General features: G+C 42.3%; 1 protein-coding gene across 2 annotated transcripts in view; it reads left to right on the top strand.

Annotated features, from left to right (window-relative positions):
* Positions 1–18,345, top strand: part of LOC134215720 (dendritic arbor reduction protein 1-like) — a 428,212-nt gene that overhangs the window by 199,067 nt on the left and 210,800 nt on the right. The window lies entirely within an intron of this gene.

Genomic DNA, 18,345 nt, shown 5'->3' on the forward strand with positions numbered 1-18,345 from the left:
TTTCCACACGAATTTCTGGATTTATATCCGAAGTACTTTCCAATGAACTCATGTGCTGTGATGCGGAAATGTCCTAGTGGATGATGTAATGTACACTTTTGCCGTGGAGATACAAGCTATAGCTATTAGGATGTTGCCCCCATAAGTCTGACTGTAGGTAGCAATCCTATCGCACCTATCCATCAAGGAAACCCATCCTCGTCCTGTCAGACTCTGCCAGTGTCATTTCCACACTCCAGAGCGACGAACCTAAACACCCATGGATCCAAAGTATCTTGGCGACCATGCTCCCGAACACGACCCTCGCTTGGGTTCCGGGGCACTGCGGAGTGCCTGGAAACATCACGGCAGATCTCCTCGCCGGAGACGGATATCAGGGCCAGCGTTTTAGGTCATCCGTCCCGTTTGGTGACGTAAAAACCTGAATAAGGAAAGCTGTACGAGAAAACTGGGAAATTTCCTGGATTGCCACAACTTCCGGATACCTTCGGAAAATTAAGGGGACCACATCGGCATGGACAGACCTATCCAACCTCAAAGAACAGCAAATCATCTCCCGGCTCCGAACCGGACACACACGGCTCTCGCATAACTTCGACGGGAGCCCTTTTCATACAACCTGCGACGTCTGTGATGTTCGCAACACCGTGGAACATTATGTCTGTCGATGCCCCAAATATCAGGCTCTCAGGGATACCTACGACAACGCTGCTAGCACCGCCACCCTCATCTCTTTCTTAAGAGATGGGGGCCTATACAAACTAATTAAACGGCTTCACTGGGACCTCGAGATCAATCTTTTGAGCAAGTTCCCACAACTCGATCCTTTCGGGCATTGTTACCCCAAGGCTATAAGTCCCCATCCACTGAGTCCCTCGCAACATTAACCTCCGATTTCAACAAGGTCAGCTGGGGGCATCGCACTCCCCCAATTCCATTACTGTCGCCTCACTCGCATAGCCATTAATTCCCTGTTCTGTTTACTGCAGCAATGCAAGATCGAATATACTGATTTCAACAATTTCAGTGCTCTAGAGCTGTTATTCAGCGTTCTGATATTGTTTAATTCATTCTCCGGCGTTCTGTATACTTGCTATTACGGTCGGAAATATTGGAACATTTTCGGAATTTCACTTCCATCTCGAATTCGGATGGCCAGAGGCCTGTATTGTATTATTTTAACTTTATTGTCTGTTATGTTACGTCATAGTTTCCTCTTATCGATCACTTTTAGTCATTAACCACTTCTACTCAAATTTTAAAGTGTTGGTACTTACTTGATACTTGAAGGGCTACAGCTCTTCGATGAACCTACGCCGAATGGAGTATCCTTCTCCACTGGAGCCGATCCTGGCCCAATCGCTTCCAGTCGCCCTGAACATTGAGCGCCCTCAGGTCCTCTTCAACTGCAAAAAGCCATCGTTTACGCGGCCTTCCACGAAGCCTGCGGCCTCTTCTGGGTTATCTACTAAATATTATCTTCGCTTGACGTTCTTCCGGCATACAAACAACGTGACCAGCCCACCATAGTCTGCCGTGTTGTATAAGCTTAATAATATCCAGCCCTTTATACACCTTGTACAATTCGTAATTCATGCGACGCCGCCAGACACCGCCGAGTGTTGTCCGCAGCACCTTACGCTCAAACACTCCGAAAGCTCTCCGATCAGTCTCCTTGAACGTCCATGTCTAATGGCCGTATAAAGCCACCGGATAAATCAAAGTAGTAGTGTGTTAGTATTAAGTTTAAAAATGTTAATATAAAGTTCATTTGAATTAAAAGTTGCCATTGGAAGATCCCATGGTTGGACCTGAGGGTGGCCATCCTGCCCCCTCCCCTTGCCAAGTGCCCCTGGCCTTGGTACTCTCGACGAGTGAAGAACTAAAAATTTAAAAATTTACATAGGGGGAATGACGGCTTTGGCAGGTTTTGTTCTATTATTGGCAGGGGGGTTTTTTATGACTGACTAGGCTCAAATTTGGCCTAAACATTCTTTGCATATCAAAGAATATTGTGGCCAAACTTCATAAAATTTGGTCGACAAAAACCCCCCTGCCAATAATAGAACAAAACCTGCCAAAGCCGTCTTTCCCCCTAAATAAAGGAAGAAAAAGTGATTGTACAAGAACTCCTAAAATTCATAAGAAGCAAGATTTTTTCTCAGCTCTAAATACTTTACGCCGATTCACGCCCTCGCAGAAAATTACTTACGGCGTGACGCTGCCGGTGTGGAAATGGCCTTGCGTCGGAGCCGCTCACAAATACTTCGGCGCACAGGTCTACTATGTAGGTTTTCTTTTAACCTGCGAATAATGGGGAAGTGCCATGGTCCCGAAGAAATAAGCGAAAACGGAGAGCTATTCGCATAATTCGGTGGTAATAATGACATGGTGATCGGGGGATCGCTCCTCCCGCATCGACCGGCTCAGAAGGTCACGTGAGTCTCCTGTGACGGTTTTACAGAAAATCAAATCGATCACATCTGCATGAGCTGTAACATTTTAATAATCGGAGTTCATGAGGAATTTAAATCCAAAGCGATAGATAGCTGGATCACCACAAGAAGTTCAATCCTGTGAGATCATTAACCATAACGCCCGACAATGTTGTAAAACAAAACTCGTTTCGACCCAGGAGCGACTTAATTTCAACAGCATCCGCTATTTGCACTACTTGAAGGTGTTCTTCCAAAATGTTAAAGATATTCCCAGCAAAACGCATGAGCTCTTAGAGTTATAATCTTGTTATTGTAGCATTATTGTATTCACTGATAGCTGCCGACGATTAAACATCTCTCCGAATTCGAAATTACATATGACCTCTTTACCATTGTTTACAATAACGCAACGCAATACATGAGCTGCTATTAAGAAACTAAAAGTTTATAAGACCATGAAACCACATGAAACGGCCATCTTTTACCGCTGTTCCTGTGCGAATGTCCCGAGTCCCTCCAAATCCTGTTTACAATTATCAGAAACATTGATATCTGTTAACCTAAATTATGTTTGGATTGGAATGGCGTGCTAGGTACTTCTGCTACTTCTAGAACAGTCTTTCTTTGTATCCACAGACCTAACTAATATCGTAAATAGTTGTCTGAGTGTATCGTTTTGTACATCTGTGAACGTTACGACATTCACAACTCTCCTCCAACTACGCTCATTTGCTCAAAAATATGATTCTTATAATCAAAGCGCACCAGGAGTCAGCATAACTTATGCATAGATTTCCAATAAAACATTAAATATTTCATCTCAAAAACCTCCACTCGGAACGGGGCACCACTAACGAAGCAGTTCATATATCAGATCGCTAATTAATGCCTTCATTTAGAAAGTATTCCGAAGAAATCAATCCCAGAAGCAATCGCACAGCAGAGCGAAAAAAATCCTTTCAAATGGAGTTGCACTGATTTTCGCTTCACTTTTCATTTCACACAGTTGAGTCAAGTGGTGTGTCGATTTTTTTTATTCGTTGTTGTTGTCGCTGCTCCGTGCCGTGCCGTTCACGCTGCTACTGCTGCTCCCCAAGTCGCACAGAATGGATTACTTGAATTTATGAGAAACAATCATAAGCCATCGGGTCCTGGCTGTGGAACGTGTAGCGAGTCGTGCTCTGCACTATTAGCTGGTAACGAGCTTTTCAGTGATTGTGTCGTGATATGTTTCGCGTTTTTTTTTTCGTGTGTACTGCGAAGTTAACTTTGCTTGGCTTTCTTACTTTATCGTGCGCTTGCTTGCGGAAAGCCAAGACAAAACGAGTTCGTCGCTTGTTTTACACATGTCACCCGTTTAGGTCCCTTGTCGCCTCACGCTACCACAACAATCCACTCATTCCGGGGGCGCACTTTGCGATTTCTCAGATTTTGACGAACGCTCGACACAGAGTGTGGTAATTCTTCGACAGATTCGAACGTGCTGTGATTAGTCGCATTTCGAATCGAATATCTGTCGTGTTGTGAAAAATTTGTTTGATTGCCAACCTGGCTGGGGGCTGGCATTGGCATGGGAAGTACGTGCAGCGGGAAGATTGCTTTCTGGAGATGAAGCGGCAACGGGTATTTGATGAGGATAGAGAGCAGCGTGATGTACCAACATGAGCTCTACCAAAGGTGAACGAACAAGTGCTGGAATTCGATTTTGTGGAATTGTTAAATGTCACCTTTGCAGAAGTTGTCGGATTCGTGTCGTGCAGCAATTTTGGATGCGCTTTGAACAAGTTCGAGAGGGATGGCTCCAATGAGATTTTTTGGACGATTGAAGTGTCAGTTTAAGGTTTATACTCTACAGCTATGTGTGATGAAATATGATTAGCTGAATCCCGCAAAAGCAGAATGAAAGTTGGAAGTAATTCAATACAATATACATTCGATATACCGTTATTGGAAATGGTTCTGATTCACCCTATTTCAGAATGCAATTGATTTAAATGCCATTTAATTACAACACAAATCCTACATACCAACAACCCACAACAACAGGACGTGGCACCATTTCGGTTTAATTAAATCTACATCATCCTCATGTCTTCTGGTGCCCATGCTATCCCTTCGATTTTACGCTCAACCAAACAGTCGTCGTCAGAGCCAATCATGTTCGGTTCTAAATGCTAACATGTCTGTTTTCTGCTCACATCAAACCGCGCTTTGCACACCGTAAATCGTCTCACTCTTACCTCGGCCAAGGCTTAAATAGTTCTTACACCTAAGCTGCGATGCTGGAGTTCATCGAAATGGAAGCTCGTAACGACTGGCGGTAGAGCACAAAATTAGCACATTTGGAAGAACACAGCGAACCGAGAGGCATGCCCTGCCGGCTAATCCTAACAGAACAAAAATTCTCGGGTGCTGACTGGGACAGATTGTCTGTCACATGGGGCAACGAATCACCTTTGCAACGCCAGAAGGGGGTACCCCCGAAAGCGCCTTCTCGTAATTTATTTAACGAGTCGCACAAATACGGGTTAACCACTTTTAATAGCGAACGTTTTTATTTCTGACTGTCTTGCCAATCGACCGACCGCCCACCTCCGGCAATCATCACTTGGTGCAGTGGCAGCAGAGGAATCGAATGGATGCAGTGTAAAAAAACAGCCTCTTATAACTCGCAGGAGATGTGACTTAAATGTTAGAATGTGATTAAAATCGCATTAAAATGAGTCGATGCTCATTCACGGTGCCCTGAGTGTGCCCTAGGCTGTTTGCTTGATTTGTGCATTTTTGTTCCAATAAAAACACTGTACTAAAGGCAACAAGCTACTGACTGGGTCATAGGTTTGCAAACCAAATTACGCATTCAAACTGGAAGCGTGAGATGAATTTCCATGTTATTTAAAATACGATTAGGTTCAATCTGGATTACATTATTTAATACATTGAGGCGAGGGTTGAAGGCATAACTTGTTTACATCAAACTGGCCATGAAAGCAAATTTGTAACAATTATTACAGTACAGGCTTTGGAGAGATGGAGCCTTTTACATTTGTTCTGTCCATAAGAAAACTCAAGCGATTATGTCAGACAATCTCCTAAAACGATAATCTACAGAAAAACTGTTTTGTTAATGTTTAGTGGAAGAGTTACACGTAGCATTAATTGATTTTGAGCTTTGGCATATTTAGTTCAATTATCAATCAATTATTTTTTCAAACTTATATTTTGCCTAGAAATGTGGTGTTACGTGTAAAGGCTAATAAGGACTGTATCGAGAATAAGTTATCCACATTATTTTATTCGAATAAAATCGGATGAATTTTGAAAATTTATTAAAATTTGTCTAGCAATTTATGTTAATTCTGTTTGTTAAGTTTTATGAAAAAATATAATACTGAATAAATATCGTACCATTCCAACATTTATTCAAGCATTTTTCTTCCTGGTCACAAATCGGCTTAAAATTGCCTCGTTTTATAACATGATTACTTTCTGATCCGAATTCCGGTCACTTGATTTCGAGTTTCTTCCTTTTCCGACAGGTAGGCAAACGTGTAGTATTCCCCAAGCTTGTTAACCATGAATTTTTACCATTGGGGGTGGGTAGTGAAACGCTTGGTCAAAATATCCATCTCGATGCCCTTCTTACGGAGCCATGTGTCCAAAACTCGAATCTCAATATCACTTTCAATTTGCGATACATCGGAAACAACAGATTTTCAACAAACAAACAAATTCTGATTTGAAACTTAACATACGAATACATCGAATGCAGGGTAAAACAAACCAATACCTTCATGAGCTTCTGAGTAGTAACACTTTGAAAGTGGATAACTTATTTTCGATACAGTCCTATGAAGATACAGTCCAGTCTTATGAACTTCAAAGGAACTGGGCAAAAATATAATACGAGATATGGTCCTGGAATGATTTCGCTACTGACATTCTTTGAGCAGTACGAAGCAAGTAAGTAAAGTAAATTTCAATCAATTCTCTAGCTATAAATCCCGGGTTTACGGCGTTTTACTGGTGATATACTAGAAGCAAGACAATGATGTGGGTAGTGCATGCCCGTTTTGTATGACAGTATTACCTACCTGGATACCTGGTTGGCAACAACGTCGATACACCTACGCCCGGCGTATTGTAAAGCTCCATAATCGTCGGTCTAGGGCGATGTTGCTCCAGTTTCCCCAAACGTTTAGAGTCCCCAGGTCCGATTCCACCGCGCGCAGTCAGCGTGTTCATGGCCTTCCACGAAGTCGCCGGCCCCTATCTGGTTCTCTGTTGAATATTTTTTTCGCTATTCTTTCTTCCGTCATTCGCACTAAGTGACCAGCCCACTGAAGTTGGTCGTATTTTATACGATTCACAATATTTTCTTCTTTGTATACTTGATACAGTTCATGATTCATGCGTCTGCGCCACATAGCATTTTCTAGTTTCCCTCAGAGTAGCAGCACTTTTCGCTAAAAACCCCGAAAGCTTTCCGGTCCGCTTCTTTTAATGTCCATGCTTCATGTCCATAAAGGGCCACTGGTAGAATCAGAGTTTTGTATAGAGCAAATTTCGTTTCCGTCTGCATGTTGCGGGACCTAAGCTGGTTACGTAATCCGTTGAAGGCCCTATTCGCAGCAGCAATACGTCTTTTCACTTCACGGGAAACGTCATTGTCACATGTCACAAGCGTTCCAAGGTAAACAAATTCTTCAACAACTTCACCCCATCAAGCACTACCTCAGCACCAACACCACTAGGTCTTCCTCTATCTCTACCTGTCACCATGTACTTTGTCTTGGTAGAGTTAACGGTTAAGCCTATCCTCGCCGTCTCCCTCTTCAGTGGGACAAGAGCCTCCACTACTGCTCTGCGATCGATTCCAATGAGGCCTAGGAGCATGTGCGACCGTGTGATGATAGTGCCGTTCTTCTGCACGCCAGATCCAGAGTGCAATGTTGAACAATAAATTCGAAAGCGCATCACCCTGCTTCAATCCGTCTAAGGTCACAAACGAGGTTGACACCTCGTCTGCAATCCGAATACTTGATTTCGAGCCATCCAGCGTTGCACGTATCAGTCTAATCAGTTTCGCCGGAAAACCATGTTCGAACATTCGACGACGAAGGACTCCTCAAGCGGTTTCGGTCTGTTAAATAGGATACAAGACGGTATTTTGTACGCCGAGTTCAGAAGGGTGATCCCTCTGTAATTGGCACACTCTAGTCTGTGCCCTTTCTTATAGATTGGGCATATGAGGCCATCCAACTAGCCAGCAGGCAGTTCTTCATCCTCCCATATTTTCTGGATAATGTGGTGGATTGATTGATGCAGTCACTGACTTCCGTGTTTGTGAAGCTCGACCGGGATCTCGTTCATCCCAGCAGCTTTACTGTTTTTCAGCTCATTTAGAGCCTTCTTAACCTCGTCCAGCGTTGGTGGTTCCACAGCTTGACCGTCGCTGACTATGTCCATCCTGCTCCTTAATACACCTTCATTTTCACTGTTCAACAAATCTTCGAACAAACTATGGCTGCCACCATAGTCTTGTCTATCAGCAAATTCCCCTCTCGGTCATTGCACATGGCGGGCACTGGCGCAGTCTTATGCCGCGCGCCATTGACAGTTGCGTAAAACCTCCGCATATCGTTTCTATCCATGTTCTCCTGCGCTTCAGCTATCACACTCTCCTCGTGTTGCCTTTTTTTCTGCGGTAGATTCGTTTCTCTTCTTCCCTTGCTACACTGTACCGCTCTGTTTTGGGACGGGTACGAGTCACTAGTACTCGACTCCTAACTCGCTGGCACTCCTCATCAAACTAACCATTTCGTTGGCGTCGCTGTGTAGTGCCTAACACTTCCTGCGCTGTTGTAGTCACAGTTTCGTGGATAATTTCCCACAATCTGTTGACGTCGCCAGATCCGGTGGCATCTCCTATCTGCTCGTCCAGCTTCTGGTGGTGCTGTTCAGCAACTCCTTCCAACTGACAAGCGTTGGATATTGAAACGCATCGTTCTGTTGTTTCATGAACTCGTGACGCTGGAGAGTCGCGCCCGAATGTTTGCAACTGCAAGCTAGTGATCCGAGTCGATGTTCGGACCTCTGAAGGACCTTACATCTATAACATCCGAGAAATGTCTTCCGTCGACCAGCACGTACCCTATCTGTGAGCAAGTGTCTCCACTCGGATGTTGCCAGGTATGTTTGCGGATATTCTTACGTGCAAAGTAGGTACAGCTCATTGCCATCCCTCTTACAGCAGCAAAGGTTGCAAGTCGCAGACCATTATCGTTGATAACGGAATGAAGGCCTTCCGTACCAATGACAGGGCGAAAGCAACTTTCTCTTCCGATCTGCGCATTTCCATCCCCGATGACAATCTTTACATCGTGTGTTGGGCATGGAGCCAACTCCTCGTTCTGCTTCGTCACCGCCGCTATAGTAGATGTGTTACTTGAATGAAGTGTTCGCTATGGGATCCACCGCCCGGAATTCACGTTCTCCAGTTCTGAACCACGCGTATTTCCTGGATTGCTGCCACACTCACGCCGACCTTCTGCAGCTCACGAGCCAGGATCCCAACACGTGCGGGTTCATTCAAAGTGCTCACGTTCCAAGATCCAAACGTTGTCCTTCATTCGTTGCCGGGTCTGTCAATCCGTTATCTCTACTTTTGCCTTTCTTGGTAACTGTAGAATCTTCGGTAGGCTACTTTACCAGGATTGCGCTACCTACATCGCGTTGAAGGGGCTGCCTTCTCGGTGCTGACACGATGCAACATGCTCGGACGATGATCAGCCGCCCCTAACATGGGGAACAGACGCTCGATCAGATTTGCACCTCCGGAGAGCAGCAAATCCCCCTTTCCTGTCAGCATACGACCATAGTTCCCACCGGGGTTGGTTATTCCCTAAGGTTGCTCGTATCCCAGCCAGCGCAACGAGGAGGTAGGGATAGGAGCTGCTTTGTAAGAGGCTAAGGACCGCGAAATGGGGTCTATTTTATTCCTTCAGGTACGCGAAGTACCAATGGTACGCTTTATTCAGCATTTGCCGTGCTTTTATTGATATAAAAGCTAAAACATCAAAAATAGTATCTGAAATTTGTATGTGAAATAACACATAAATATCTTGTTTTGGCTTACAATTTGACCTATCAACATCAGAACTGAAGGTTAAGAACAAAAAAATTATAACCCAAATAGGATTCGTACACCGATTTGCTGTGTGAGTGTCCGTCGTGTTACCACTTAGTCATTTCCACTAGTTGAAAATAAGGTGATCCAATATATTAAGTAGCTTAAAAATGGTTTTATGTAATACCAACTTACTTTTAAAATAGCTATCAAATCGTTTTCGAAAGGTTTTCAATGCCGAGTTCGTGTTTATGTTTTGTAATATTCTGATCTTGACGTCTGCCTTACATTAATTCTTCAAAACCATTTCAAGGGCGGGTCAACTAGGCAGATACTGCTCTTCAAGAGGTTTTGGTGTAAGCGATTAAGAAACAACTACCTTGACTAGGGTTTTATTGCAGTAGGATTCAAAAACTCTTATAGGGAGTCATAAAACCTAAAAAGTTACTTGGGCATTTGAGTTGACAGATAGACTTCACTTTCGAAAACATAGGGTAAGACGGTATAATATGCCCCCCCTAAGGCAACTCCTTGATATCTTTTTACTTTTCAACGCAATTTATGCAAACTTTGTGTTATTTGGTAGTCCAGGAAGTCGCAAATGTATTACCCGTGAGTAGTCTTATAAAAATATTACAGATTACACGTAATAAAACTTTTTTGGAAAGTAGTGAAAAAATGGATTTTAAAAAGTGCCTGGGCAATACGCCCCACCTTAGCCAAAGACGTTTCAAAGCCCTTCATTAGTATTTTATCAATCCCATAATAAAAAGGTTACAAATCCTTATGCGCGTGACATTAAAAAAGCAATATAAGTCCATTTAATCAGGTTTGGAATACATTTCAATAGTTTCCATACAATTTGGAAGCAACTGCTGCAAGCTCGCCGCGCTTGTGTCCAGTTGGTAAAGGCATATCGTCCTGCCTACACTGGGGCGTATTGACCAGAGAAATATATTTTCGAAAAACGTCACATTTTTGAAGATGGAAGCAATTTTATATTACATTATCCGCTGATAGAAGTTAATTGGTTGCCCAACTGAGTGCTCCAGTGCAAGTTTTGCGGACAGTATGCTAGAGTTGCTCCAGAATGTTGAGCAAACAAACATTGAAAGTTACATCAAAACTGTAACTTTTTGTATTTTTCTATTATTTTTATTACGTAATACAAAAATACTCCCATATTCACATAGGATGATGGTTTTACAAATATTTATAGGTACCAACTGATTTTGACCCTTAGTTAGTTATAGTTTTCTAGAAATCCAAGTGGGGCGTTTTGGCCAGGTGGGGCGCATTATACCGTCTTACCCTAAACTGATTTTCAAACAAGATATCAATCCCACCATCGCCTTATTTTGGGCAATGGCTTCTGGCCAATGACCCGATCCCTTCAGAGGTATGTCATTTTCAAGGAAATGTCATATTCGGCGAAATGTCATTTTCGTTAAAAAGTAATTTTTGGGGAAATATTATTGTCGAAGATTTGCTATTTTTGGGGAATTCGGGCAATTAGTTTTCGGGGAATTGTACAATCTCAAAGAACCTCGGAAGAACTAAAAAATAAGGAATTTAAATTATGCCTAACGTCCATTATGCCTGACACACATTAAGTCTAACTTTATTATGCTTAATATACTATCAAATATAGAATATTAACAATACAATAGTCCACTCCATGAATCCCCATATATTAGGCAAGAGACAGCACATTCACACCATCTTGCGTTACAAAAGGTAACTAGCGACTGAAAACGATAGCCAAGGGGTGCGATAATTGCGAATATTACACTAATTTTACAATTTTTGAAAATTTGAATTACATTTTTCAAAATATTATTTTTAAACTCAGATATCACAATGGGTTCATGGGATGATTTCTAGCATATTATTTTCACACACCTTCCCCTCGCCACCCAATCTAGAGGAACCGCTCCTTGAATTCATACCATGTACCCAAATCAATACCATTTGAAAACAAAGAATTGATGCGCAAATTGTTTTGTTTCTCATTTTTATGATTTTTTTCAGCAGTGAGCACGCCGGATAACAACAAAACACGACTCAAATTGAGCCTTAATAGCCTGTTTTACGAATGTTATTGATATAGGAGCATGTTATTAATAATGGAACAGATACCCTATAATTGTATTCCAAAAGTTGAAAAATATGAGTCCCAATATTTGTTGAAATCGCTCAAGAGGATCAGAAGTTATTTTAAATTGCTCGTACTCTAAGCAATACCTAACCCCAATAGCCTTTCGTTTTCCGAATGACTCTCCCAACCTGCCTCTAATTGTTTCCTTTGGGTATAAAATACATGTTCCAAATCGACCATGCATTAAAAAGATATACAAAACTGTTCGTTTCATAAATATGCCCTCACTCTCATTTCTCTGTGACACTCTCACCCAGTCTAATATCGTCTTCTTAGGACAAAGAATATTTCTAGACCAACATTTGAAAAGGGCGTAACAGCCAAAATTTATTCCTTCTGATTCTTTGTCTACATATATAGCTATATATGTAGACGAAGAATCAGAAGGAATAAATTTTGGCTGTTACGCCCTTTTCAAATGTTGGTCTAGATTTATTATGGGTAGCAGAGCAAAACGGATCATTAGAAGGAGCCGTAGGTGGGTTTTTGTCGGATGAAGCAGAAATATTCAAACCAGCCACTGCTTCAAAAACGGGAACTATTCCAAAAAACAGTTTCTAATACTCTTCAATCCACACCTATATTCACAACGACCGCAGTATTACCAATAAATGACCGGATAACTGAGGTTCCTGGTAAACAAGGTGATGGACTTGGCGATTCCGCGAAAGAAAAAGTATTACTACAGAATTCGGAGCGAGTGCCGATGTACGAGCACTTGATGAATAGACAGCGTACACCTGTTTCTCATTCCGTCCAAAGTTTACAGTGTCGTATTCCAACACATTCATCCGTTGGTCAAACAGTTCCGTTGGTTCTACCGACTAATACAATCGGCATACTAGAATCAACGGCAATAGAAACCCGTTCAACAAACAACGGAGCACACACTATTGCACAGCCGCGTCAACAATATCCTGTGTCTCTACCTGTAGATCCTCAACATCAATTTTATGAGCAAACCGTTACGCAGAATCTTCGTAGTACACCACAACCCGCACCCAGACATCATCAAGCTGTCGATCGGGAGGCATACCTTCCACAACACGATGCTCACTCTATTCCAACACATGCTGCATCGAATAGGCATAATAGACCTGTGCAGGATTTCATCAAATTCACTCACCCGATGGATTTTGACTTTTGAGCGGGTCGTCTTCTCGAACAAAAGTTCATTTTGCATTCATTATGCGACCCGCTCAAACGTCATAAGTTCTTGAGGGAGTCCATCTTGCGTTAGTCTATAGTCAATTGAGTGACCACCGATCGTCTGTACCACTACCACATTCAAACCAAGCGGATAAACAAGTAATATGCTGTGGTCAACAATCAATCTGCGATTCGTTGGTGTTCGGTCGAGAGTTCTCACCCGACTGTTGACTTGATACGTTCTCGTCTATCAGAATCCAGTTGCGCATTGTTGGACGGATTCAACTTTCATGGATTGACCCAGATCAACTCAATCGTTAATTCAAATGGTCGTGTACTTGATCTCGTTCTGGCAAACGATGCAGTTCTGCCTAGTTGTGCAATACGCCCTGCTCTTGAACCGCTGACACCTGTTGATGTCAACCATCCTCCGCTTACCTTGGAGTTGTCGTATGCACCGCCAATTACCTTTGAGTCTGGACATGATTCGAGCAGTTATAATTTCCGAAAAGCAGATTACTCTGCATTGAATGAAATGCTACTTGCAATGGATTGGGATTGCATCAATTCATTTGATAACATCGACGGTGCTGTGGACTTTTTCACCGACAGTATCGTTCGTGCATTTGCTATCCATGTTCCGATTGTTGGAGCTGCACGAAAGCCCGCGTGGTCCAATCACAGATTACGAATACTTAAACGTCGCCGGTCCTCTGCACTTCGGAGATACTGCAATTATCGTTCCACTTACAACAAGCAACAGTTCAATAGTGCCAGCAGTGTATACAGAAGTTATAATCAGTTTTTGTATTCTCGATTCATCAGTCGCACACAACGAAATCTGCGTCTAAATCCCAAGCAATTTTGGACATTTGTTAGGTCCAAACGGAATGAAGATGGTCTTCCTACGTCAATGCAACTGAATGGTGTTTCTGCTGACACTCCAGCTGACAAATGCGAGCTCTTTGCTGAACAGTTTAAAACCTCTTTCAACGATTTCTCAGCTCCAGTATCTGTTGTCATCGAGGCTTCTCGTGACACTCCTCGAGATGTTCTGGACTTAGGCATCTTTCCCATCAGTGATGAAGATGTGTGCCGAGCGATCCGGAAACTGAAATTTTCGTTCTGCGCTGGACCGGACGGGATACCGGCTGCTTTGCTGCGCCGGTGTTCGAGCGCTCTTATTAAACCGTTAGCAAAAATCTTCAATCTTTCCCTTCGAACCAGAACGTTTCCCATGCGCTGGAAGTCGTCATACCTCGTCCAGTTCATAAGAAAGGAAACAAATGCGACGTGAACAACTATCGTGGAATAACCACTGTCTCCGCTTGTTCGAAAGTTTTTGAAATAATAATGAACGACACGCTCTTCGCCTGTTGCAGGCAGTACATCTCTACGGACCAGCATGGATTTTTTTCCAATAGATCGGTCGCGACCAACTTGATAGAATTCACAACAACTTGTATTGAGGCTCTTGACAATGGGCGGCAAGTGGATGCGGTATACTTAGATTTTAAAGCTGCTTTTGACCGAGTGGATCATCGTATTCTACTTGGCAAACTTGAGAAGTTGGGAGTTTCCACTGCGTGTGTTGATTGGTTTCGATCTTACCTGACGGATCGAAAATTGCGTGTGAAAGTCGGATCATCTCTTTCGGATCCCTTCGTCACGCCATCTGGTGTACCACAAGGGAGTAATCTAGGACCATTATTGTTTTCGATATTCGTCAACGATGTGACACTGGTGCTACCACCTGGTGTGAGACTGCTCTATGCTGACGATGCAAAGCTTTGCATTGTTGTCAACAGTCTTGAAGACTGCATTCAACTACAAATGCTGTTAACCCGTTTAGAGGGTCGGTGCGTGCGTAGCTGCTTGTCACTCAGTATCCATGAATGTCAGACAATAACGTTCAGCAGAAAACGAAAACCTATCATCTATAATTACACGCTGTCTGGGACAGTTCTTGAGCGAGTGAACCACATCAGGGATTTAGGAGTTACACTTGACGACGCAAACCGGCAACCGGCAAACCGACAACTTAGCTTTATAATGAAAATCGCCAAAGGATTCCGTGACCCTTATTGCCTGCGATCACTATATTGTGCGCTTGTACGATCAATTTTGGAATTTGCTGTCACTGTCTGGTGCCCTTACCAAACCACTTGGATTTCGAGGATCGAATCTGCGCAAAAAAAGTTCGTGTGTATTGGATTGCGCAATCTCCCTAGGCGTGCTGGCCAACATTTCAATCCGTATGAAAACCGCTGTCGGTTGCTTGGACTGGATACCTTAGATGTTCGACGCCGTGTCGCACAGACCATGTTCGTAGCGAAAATCCTGAATGGTGCTTTTGGCTCTCCAGCAATGCTTAACAGGATGAATTTTCACGCTCCTATGCGTCCGCTGAGCTTATTCAGCTTGGTGCTCGAAACAGTCGTTATGGTCAGCATGATCCAGTTCGATATATGTCGTCCAGTTTCAACGAAGTGTTCCATCTCTTTGATTTTGATCTATCGCCAGCTACTCTACAGCGAGTTTTTACAGCATACTTTCGTGACACAAATTGACACTACAACCATAGATTACTTAGTTCAGTTTATTATATGTAGTGATGTATTTCGTGTGTATTATGATTGATGTGTTATGTGTATGTGTATATAATGATTAGATAACAATAGTTTTTACCCTTTTACCCTTATAGTCATTGAGACAACAGATGTCAGATGACAATTGTTATTGTTATGAAATAAATGCTGTGGTCAACCTCACACTGGCCACAGTGACGAAGAGGTGAACCAATACCAACAGGTAATCGATCGGTTGGGTTCACCGCAACGACCGGTACCACAATCTGTTTATCAACAAAACCGACCAGTACAGCAAGCTACACCAATCGAAACGGTAGCAGTGATCAGCGCGCAACAACTTGCTGCTAGACAAGTGGTGCCCAGAGAACTGCCAAGATTTTCCGGTGATCCTTTGGAATGGCCGATGTTTCTTCAGGCATTTGAAACGACAACACAATTGTGCGGAATACAACCGGATGAGAATTTGGCAAGACTCCAAAAAGCTCTTATCGGAATTGCTCGAGAAAAAGTTCAGAGCATCCTCACATTGCCGGCTGCCGTTCCTAATATAATAGCAACCCTACAAGACGAATGCGGTCGTCCCGATCAATTGGTACACCGTTTACTAATTAAAGTTAGGAACGCACCTCATCCAAACATCAACAAACTCGAGACGCTTATTACGTTTGGACGCGAAGTCAGTAACCTCGTCACATATATTGAAGCTGCAGGTCTACAAGCCCATCTGTGTAATCCGATGTTACTTTCGGAGTTGGTGTATAAGCTTCCTCCAAACTTGAGGCTTGATTGGGGACTACACTCCAAGTCAAACGGAGATGTGTCATTGAAGGCGTTTAGCAACTAGGGTATCTGTTCCTATATCAATAACAATAAGGCAATGCGCATATAAAATGCATTGATTTCTCACTCAATACTCAAAAAACATGAGAATAATTATGCTCGGCTCTCGTAATTTTTAATTGAAAACAATTTGGTAACTTCAAAAATGAAATTTTTATCACATTTTAGAAGTATTTAGCTGAAAAACATCATCACCGCCATGCACCTATTTCAATAACATCCAAGAATAGTTAATCCTATGCCTGTACCTATATCAATAATACTGTTTCCAACATAAAATACGCACACTATTACTTGTGTGTATACGTAACGATATGATTGCAGTGATGCCGAATTCTACAATGTTTTGTATCTGAGTTGAAATATAATTACGAAATTGCAGTTTTTGTTGTAGTTTTTCAACTTATCAGTTAAATTTTATGTTTGTCGTAGATTATCTTTCCGATATACCTTATTTTACAAACATAAGAGTTGAAATTCACAGCAAAAGTTTATTCAAGCATTTTTGAAATAAAAATCTAGGTCGGCAACCCTTGAGAGTACTGCAAGGCATGTAAACAGTTTGGAATACGGGCAAGGATAATTTAGACGTTGTTCGAAATAAACCTATATCAAACTATAGGAAATCGCGTTGGTTTTTCAAATATAATTATATGTTTAGTGAAAATGTGATGTGCTTTATGTGTTGTGAAGTGAATTTCGAAAAAATACACTTGTGTTAGCTTGAAATTGAGTGGAAAACAACGGCGTGAAAACGGATGAATCTGCTAGTAGCAATCGAGCAGTGCATCAAACCAACAGTTCAGAGGTAGGAAAATGAAAATAAAAGTGCATAATAATTTTATCTTTTAATAATTTGATGCTTGTGCATTAAAACATTACTTTAAGAAAATCTTGAATAATATTCGAAACATTCAAGAATGTGTTCCATCCATTATTGTGCACATACGTTGTGAGAAATTGTAATAAAATTGATTTTTAATTTGGTTTATCGATGGTTGGGATTAATATACGGGCTGTTATTAATATGGGAACAGATACCCTATGTGTCCACAATTCGCTCTGCTGCCTGTCAAGTATCTATACCAACAGAACTGCCTCATCCAGAAGATGCACACTCCAGAAGGAAGGATAGACCAAGTTCTATAAACACTCACTACTCTGAAGATTCAACAGTATCGGACGTAACAAGCTTTCCTTACGTAGACACCAACCTTTGTTCACTATGTAGTCGGATTGGACATAAACTACGTGATTGTGAACAATTTAAGAGTTCAGCCGTAGCAGAAAAATGGGCACTAGTAGACCAACAACAGTTGTGCAAACGGTGTTTGCTAAGTCATGGGAAATGGCCCTGTCGAACGAAACAGCCTTGCGGGTTTAACGGATGTACGGAAATGCACCACAGGATGTTGTTGTTGGCGGATTATGATTCAGAGCCACCGTTAGTTTCAATCGCATCATCGCCGCGATCATCATTGGGGAGGCCTGTATCAGCTAAAACACGACTAGGGTGGGCAGTATTTGGTGGAATAAAAATCGCCACTGACCCTTTTAATCTCATGGTCCACGTGGCTCATTGTTCACAGACTGAACCTGTGGAACATTCGCGTCTCGTGGATAGTCTCCGTGCTGAGTAATTTTGCTATGATTATCGTAAATTAGAGAAAGAGCGTAAGATCCAAAACAAGATAGTAGCTGTTGAATTAAAAAGAAAGTTGAAGTTATGATAAATATGACAGTATGTTAAAAGGCTACGACGAGGGGCATTGCCGAGCAAAGCCGAAATAAGTAAGACCAATTGATGATTAGGTATTACGGGGTGGGGTGTTGCGTCGAGGATAGACCCTTTACACAATAAGCACAAACAGAGATGACAAAATGTCAAAATTCCAAATAATAATGAAACGTCAGTTACTGTGCACACGTTGAAATCTGTTTTGAATTTTTAGTGGGGTAAGGCTCGTCGTATTAGGTACATTTAGTTCGAATAAATGGATCATAAACCGCGAATGAAATCGATAATTTTATAGGACTATA

Source organism: Armigeres subalbatus, chromosome 2, assembly GCF_024139115.2.
Source record: "Armigeres subalbatus isolate Guangzhou_Male chromosome 2, GZ_Asu_2, whole genome shotgun sequence".
Classification (NCBI taxonomy): domain Eukaryota; kingdom Metazoa; phylum Arthropoda; class Insecta; order Diptera; family Culicidae; genus Armigeres; species Armigeres subalbatus.